This window comes from Panthera leo, chromosome C2 (genome assembly GCF_018350215.1).
Source record: "Panthera leo isolate Ple1 chromosome C2, P.leo_Ple1_pat1.1, whole genome shotgun sequence".
NCBI lineage: Eukaryota > Metazoa > Chordata > Mammalia > Carnivora > Felidae > Panthera > Panthera leo.
In genome coordinates, this window is record NC_056687.1 from 77257906 (window position 1) to 77264556 (window position 6651).

At 42.6% G+C, this 6651-nt stretch overlaps 1 pseudogene; it reads right to left on the reverse strand.

Annotated features, from left to right (window-relative positions):
• Window positions 1-1381: 1381 nt before the first annotated feature.
• LOC122230283 lies at window positions 1382-2730 on the reverse strand (annotated as a pseudogene).
• Between the last annotated feature and the right edge of the window lie 3921 nt (window positions 2731-6651).

Consider the following 6651-nt stretch of genomic DNA (forward strand, 5'->3'; position numbering starts at 1 on the left):
ACAGGTAACATTAATTTGACATAATCTGGATTCAAGAGTTATTTATAAACTAGTGAGTTTTGCATTGCTGTGTGTGATTCATGGATAAAATTTTGGAATGGAAGTTAGAAGAGCTCTGTGTCTGTATGTTTATGCATGTCTATGGATGTATGTTATGTATTTTTTAAGTTTATTTATTTATTAATTTCGAGAGAGAGAGAGCAAGCATTCACACAAGCAGGGGGAGGGGCAGAGAAAGGGAGAGTGAGAATCCAAAGCAGGCTCCGTGCTGTCAGCGCAGAGCCTGAGGTGGGATTTGATCCCATGAACCGTGAGATCATGACCTGAGCAGAGATCAAGAGCCAGACACTTAACAAATTGAGCCACTCACATGCCCCTGTATGTTATGTACTTGCAACTCTACCTCTGGATGGTATTGCCAAAATTTGTAAAAAAGATCTACTTAATTGGTTTAAAATAAGTGCATATATGTTAAGTATTCCTAAAACTCTCAGAAATGTAGAAAGTAACCCAAATGCTTTTCCAGTTCAACTAGTTTAAGTTTGTTGGCTTAATTAAAATAGGCATGTCTTCAAATTATCAGCATTAGAATTAATTCAAGCATACAACTTTTATTCTACCTGGGTTTACTAGTCAAATGAATTCATGTTACCTCTGTTACAAAATTTGCCAGCAAGAAAAATAACTTAAGTTGATGGCTAGCTCTTTAATGTCTCATGAAATTTTCATGAGTAATCTAAACATAATTGTTAAGAACAAGTGAATCAAATAGGTGTAAATGGATACACAAAGTTGGAGATAAAGAGAATTCTTACCTTGTATAACGAGTTGGCTAAAAGTGGGTGAATTTGTGATAGAATTTTTTAAAAAGTAATCTTTTTGTGTGTGTGTGTTTTTCCTGGCATTTTAACACAACATTTTTACTGCTTTTGAGGGTTTCCCTAGAGCAGACATCCTTCTATTGCGCAGCTGTTTCATTTTGGCATTTTAAAAGTTGAGGCTGAGGTTACAAATGCTTCCAAGACCAATTAAATGCCCAGGGTAATTAAAGGTGAAGGCGCACAGGCTTTAAAGAACAAGGTCCGTAGCTTTTCCTCTCTGTGTGCACCATCCTTGGTTAGCAGGTGAGTTTTGACAGTACTTTCCGCTTCAGATTTCCAGAGAGGCTTCTGAAGCCCTGATCACTGGGGCTCCATCTAGCAGGAAAGTCAGAGCCCAGTCAGGAGCCTGCACCAGCCTGACGCCCACCGGCGGCGGAAATAGGAGAGGAGCAGAGTGCGGGAAGCTGACAAAACTAGGGGAGCCTCCCTGTTGGTCTGAAAGCAAGGAGAATGCAGTTCACACAGCTACAGAAGGGCGGATGGTAGTTCCCTCCTTCTGCAAGCTTAGTAAACCCAGGAGACGGGCACCCACTGTGGAGAACTGCACGCCTGCTCCAAGGTTTCTTGCAATTTCTTCAGGGTTTCATCGACGCCGTTGTTGACCAGCGAGAGGTCAAAGTAGTACGCATAGTGGCTGCGGATGGCCTTGGAGTCTTTCTGCAGCTGCTGCAGGGCCTCTGTCTGTGCCCCCTGGTCGGAGGGTGTGATGAACACAATGAACGATGACAGTTCTGCTGTGCAGACAATCTTCAGGGTCTGGGGCTCAATGTCCAGGATGGCAATCCTGTCCTGCTTATGAATCTGGTGCAGGGTTTCAAATGTGGTGCCAAACACGTTGCCCTGGTAGCTGCCAAACTCCAGGAATTCATTGGCAGAGATGCCCCTCGTCATCTCTTCGGTGGAGACAAAGTGGTATTTTCCCCATCTTCCCCACTCTTCCTGGGCGGCCGTGTGGGGTGGGGTACGCGAACTTGTCCAGGTTCTGGCTGAGCAGGGCACTCTTAATGTGGCAGCGGCCCACCCCGCTGGCTCCTATAAGCACCAGGGTCTTCCTCATGAACACCGGGAGCCGAACAACTTCCTCGTAGGAAACGACCTCCAACTGGTCAAAAATCGAGCTGTGCTTGGCCAGGTACTGGTCTTAGTACTTCTTCCCGAAGGGACTGCAGCTTGGGGCTTCGCTCGCAGCAGGCTGAGCCACGCTTGCCACTCGCCATTCCTGCAGCTCAGGAGAAAGGATCAATCCAGCTGACTCCTTGGAGGAAGCTTCCACCTGCCCTTGCCACCAGTTACTGTCGTGTTTGCTGATTATCTTGATGATGTCCCCAGTAACAAACTTCAGCCCCGCCTCCTTGCAGGGGATCAGGTGGTCCTTTTTGGGGTCATAGTCAAGCTTGGCTCTCATGAACATCTAGTGCAGGAAGATGATTCTACTGGTTGGGAATTACTTTTAATGAGATCGTTCCTTTGGTTTCTTTCATCGCCTTCTGCAGCCGCTCTCCTGAGTGATTAGTCGCGTTTGTGCCATTGATTTCTAGGCTCTCATCCCCAACGTGAAGGGAGCCTTGTCTGTGAATCATGCCGCCGTCAAGAATTCTGGCCACCGTACAGGACTGCTTGTCGTTCAGCTTCAGGATGATTCCCATGGGCTCTTGGGCGACCGTCTCCAACTGGATGAGTCGCACCTTCTGTACGTCCTGCCCCTTCGCCTGGGCAAGGCTTCCTGGGGCAGCCCAGCCGTTGGTGTACATGCCCTCGGCCACAGCGTTCGGCTGGTGTGAGCAGCCTCGGGCTGGCTGTGCTTCTGCAGCAAGTGCTCCAAGTAGAGGTCAGAGACAGCGGTGCGCATGCCGCACCCCGCCCTCGTCCTCGCTCGCCTAGACCGTAATCTTCCCGGGGCCTGGAGGCGGGGCCGTGAGCCGCAAGGCGGGCAGAACCGGAAGTGCCAGCGGAAGCCTGCAGGGCCACAGAGGCGGTGGGGGCGGCGCGGCCCCACCACCTTCCCACCCGCGGCGTGCTGGAAGGGCCAAAAGGTAATCTTTAATATCAGTTGTGTATTTATATCAAACTACAGCTTAATTTGCTTCAACTGCAAATGAGGATAAATTTTCTTAGATTATGGATCACTGCTGCTACCAGGTTATGAAAGTGTTGTTTTGTTTCTTTCAAGTACTTTTCCTTGAAAACAAAAATTGTGGGTATTTTTTTTTTTTTTTACTTTTTGTTATATTTTTAATGTTTTTTTTTTAAGTTTATGTATTTATTTTGAGAGAGAGAGGAACGCAAGCAAGGGAAGGGCAGAGAGAGAGAGAGAGAGGGAGAGAGAGAATTCCAAGTAGGCTCTGCACTGCCAGCTCAGAGCCCAACAGGGGGCTCAAACTCACCAACCGTGAGGTCGTGACCTGAGCCAAAATCAAGAGCAGGAGGTTTAACTGAATGAACCACCCAGGTGCCCCAAAGATTGTGTTTCATCAAAATGATTTCCCCTGCCTCATGCTGTTTGTATCAGGTCTTTGATTACTTTAGAGGACTGAATCTTCTCAATATTAAAGGAGCAAAGTTTTTTTCCACAGCTATGAAACCTTTTGTATTTGCTTTAAAAATCTTTTATTGCCATTTCAGTGAAATAGAGAATTACATGTTGTTTCATGAAGATGTATGATTCTATCAAGTCAATTTTCTGAAAAATTTCCCCCAAATCAAATTCCAAATGAAATATTTTTGTCTTTTTTTGTGATTTGTTCATCTTGTTGTCAAGTTGAAAGCATGGTTGATTTATCTCTAAAGATTCTCATTTCCTAGTTAATGTATTTATGGTAAAATATCTGTCTTCTAAATCCTGTTTTGGCCTCATCCTTCCTATTTCTGTATATGGTGCTATCATCCATTTGGTAAAGAATCGGCCATTCCCAGAGAGATGACCAGCATGGCTGGTGTAAATGTAGTTAGCTGGAGTACTAGTTTTCAATTCCTCTTTATACATACTTTCACTTCTTAATTGCCTTTTTTGAGAAAATACTTTCCAGGTAGATGGTGTTTGGCTGTCCTTTTTCTGTTAATCAACCTTATTTTTCACTTTTTGTTTTGAATTTATGAAATGTTACAAATACTTTAGGGGCTTACAACAGCGATGCACTCTTTGTTGACTCTGTCTTCTAGCTTAGAAGTTCAGCCATCAGCTGTGTTGGTTCTGTGATTTTAGCCCATCTGTTTCTTGCCTCTGCAATGGGGCTTTTATTTTTGGAGTCTAATTGTTCTTTCAAAAATGAAGCCCGTTCATTTCTATGAATGCAGTATCCTCAAAAATTTCTTTAAGGGCATTAATTACACCTCGCTGTCTTCTGGTTCCTAAATTAAGAACTTGGAACTCAGTTATTTGATCTTTTGGTGTACGAATTGGAAGTTCTGACTGACAAATTTTGGGAGAAAGTAAAGGTGTTTTCACTCCACTAGAAATCTTTATAGCCATCAATATAAAGGCACATCTGGAAGAAGGTCTACTGGGAGGCTTATTCCTTCTTTCATTGCTGTGTCTGCACTTGTGATCTGGTACCACTGAAGCTACCTGGCAACCGATGGTGGGAGAAATCACAGAGACAGAGCCAATAATATCAAATACCAATAATATCACACCAATAATATCAAAATGAAAAGATAAAAGGGCTCTAGTCCTTGATGTTATTGCTGAGGCAATGATAGACAATGCTGAAGATGTCCTATTGATGTACTTTTTACATCATGGGTTTATATACATATATATACACACACACACACACACACACACACACACACACGCTTTTTTTTTTTTTTTTTTTTGGTGGACAGCACAAATGGGGGAGGGGCAAAGAGAGGGGCACAGAGGATCTGAAGCAGACTCTGTGCTGACAGGCTGACAACAGAGAGCCCTGTGTGGGGCTCAAACTCACCAATGGTGAGACCATGACCTGAGCCAAAGTCGGATGCTCAACTGACTGAGTCACCCAGGTGCCCCTAATATTTTTTAGGTTAGGTTTAGGTTTTCTGTAATTACAGCTAACATTATCCAAATCCATATACCACCTCCTACAATTCATTTTCCAAAATTTCATCAGAGCAGGCTTTTGAAATCACATATCACATCATGCTACTTTGCCACCTATGTTTGTCCAATGGCTTCCCATCCTATTTAGAATAAAAACCAAACTCCTATCTGGTTTACAAAACCTGGCATGGTCTGACCTCTGCTTCCCTCTATGGCCTGCTTTTTAACCTTCAATTCTCTTACCTTTTAGATTTTCAAACATGGGAAGATTACTCCTATTTTGGGATCTTTGCACAAGCTCTTCTCACTCACAGAAGTGTTCTCCCCATGATCTTTGAACAGCTGGCTCCTTCTTGTTCAGCTCTCAACTAACATATCAGCTTTTCAAAGAGCTCTTTCATAATTATCCAAATTAGAGCAACCACTCAGTAATTTTTCTATCACATTAACTTCTCTTAATTATTTGCATCGCAGTTACCTCAATCTGACTCATTCTTTTTTTTAAAAAACATTGCCTTATTTGCCTTTCAATAATGTAAGATTTATGAGAACAAGGACATTCAACAAGATGTTGAGATACTGCAGTATTTCCATTATCTAGAAGAGTGCATGGCATTTAATAAGCCCTCAATAAATAGTTGTTGAATAAATGAATGAATCTACTGTTCCAGAAATTCTTCACTGCTCTGATCAGCTGGTGGTATTGTTCTCCAGTTACTCATACTGCTGTATGTGTACGTATATCTGCTCCATCATTTCAGTAGGATTTGGGAGGGAGAGATCGATAAATGATTATATTCAACAGCATTTTAATAGGATTCAGAGACAGTTCCCTAAATGTAATCATCATTCCCTTTGAACTTTTTAGTAATATGGACACCACTGTTCACCCTAAAGTAATATGATTTTTTTTACACTTCCCAAATTATAATCAAAATTCCTCAATAGAAGCAGAGAACCAGAAAGGAGCTTCATGCATGAGGCACACATACAGAAGGTGTCTGTTTAGGCCTTCCTATTTTGGAGTTATTAATTTGCATTACACAGATACAAAAATAAGCAGACTCTAAAACCCAAGTATAGACTAGAAGAAAAATATGTTAGTGAGAATGCAACTTGCTCCCTACATCTTGTGACCTGAGATATGAGAGTATATTCAGCGATTTCCAGACTCTGCATGTTACAGATCATAATATTTGCCAGATAGGAATTAACTTTTTATTTTGCCTTATTAAGACAAGTATGAATACTATTACTATTATAAAATAGAGGACATTATGACATCAGATATTGCAAATGATACATCTAAGAAGAAAGGACACTTCTTTAAATGAAATACTTCAAGCTTTGTGAAAAATTACTTCATCAGTCTTATTCTCATTTTGCAATGGGCTGGTGGACTTAATGTTCAGAACTGGTCCTTTTTTTTAATGCTTATTTTTGAGAGGGAGGGAGGGAGGGAGGGAGGAAGGGAGAGAGAGAGAGAGAGAGAGAGAGAGAGAGAAAGAGAGAAAGAGAGAAAATGCAAGCAGGGGAGGGGCAGAGACAGAGACAGAGGGGACAGAAAATCCAAAGCGGGCTCTGTGCTGACAGCTGAGAGCCCAACATGGGGCTCAGACCCACAAACCGTGATATCATGAGCTGAACCAGTCAGATGCTTAATTGACTGAGCTACCCAGGAGTCCCCAGCACTAGTTCTAAGACTAGCAAAAGTTTCCTGGAACTTAATGTGATGATGTGAATTTAAGG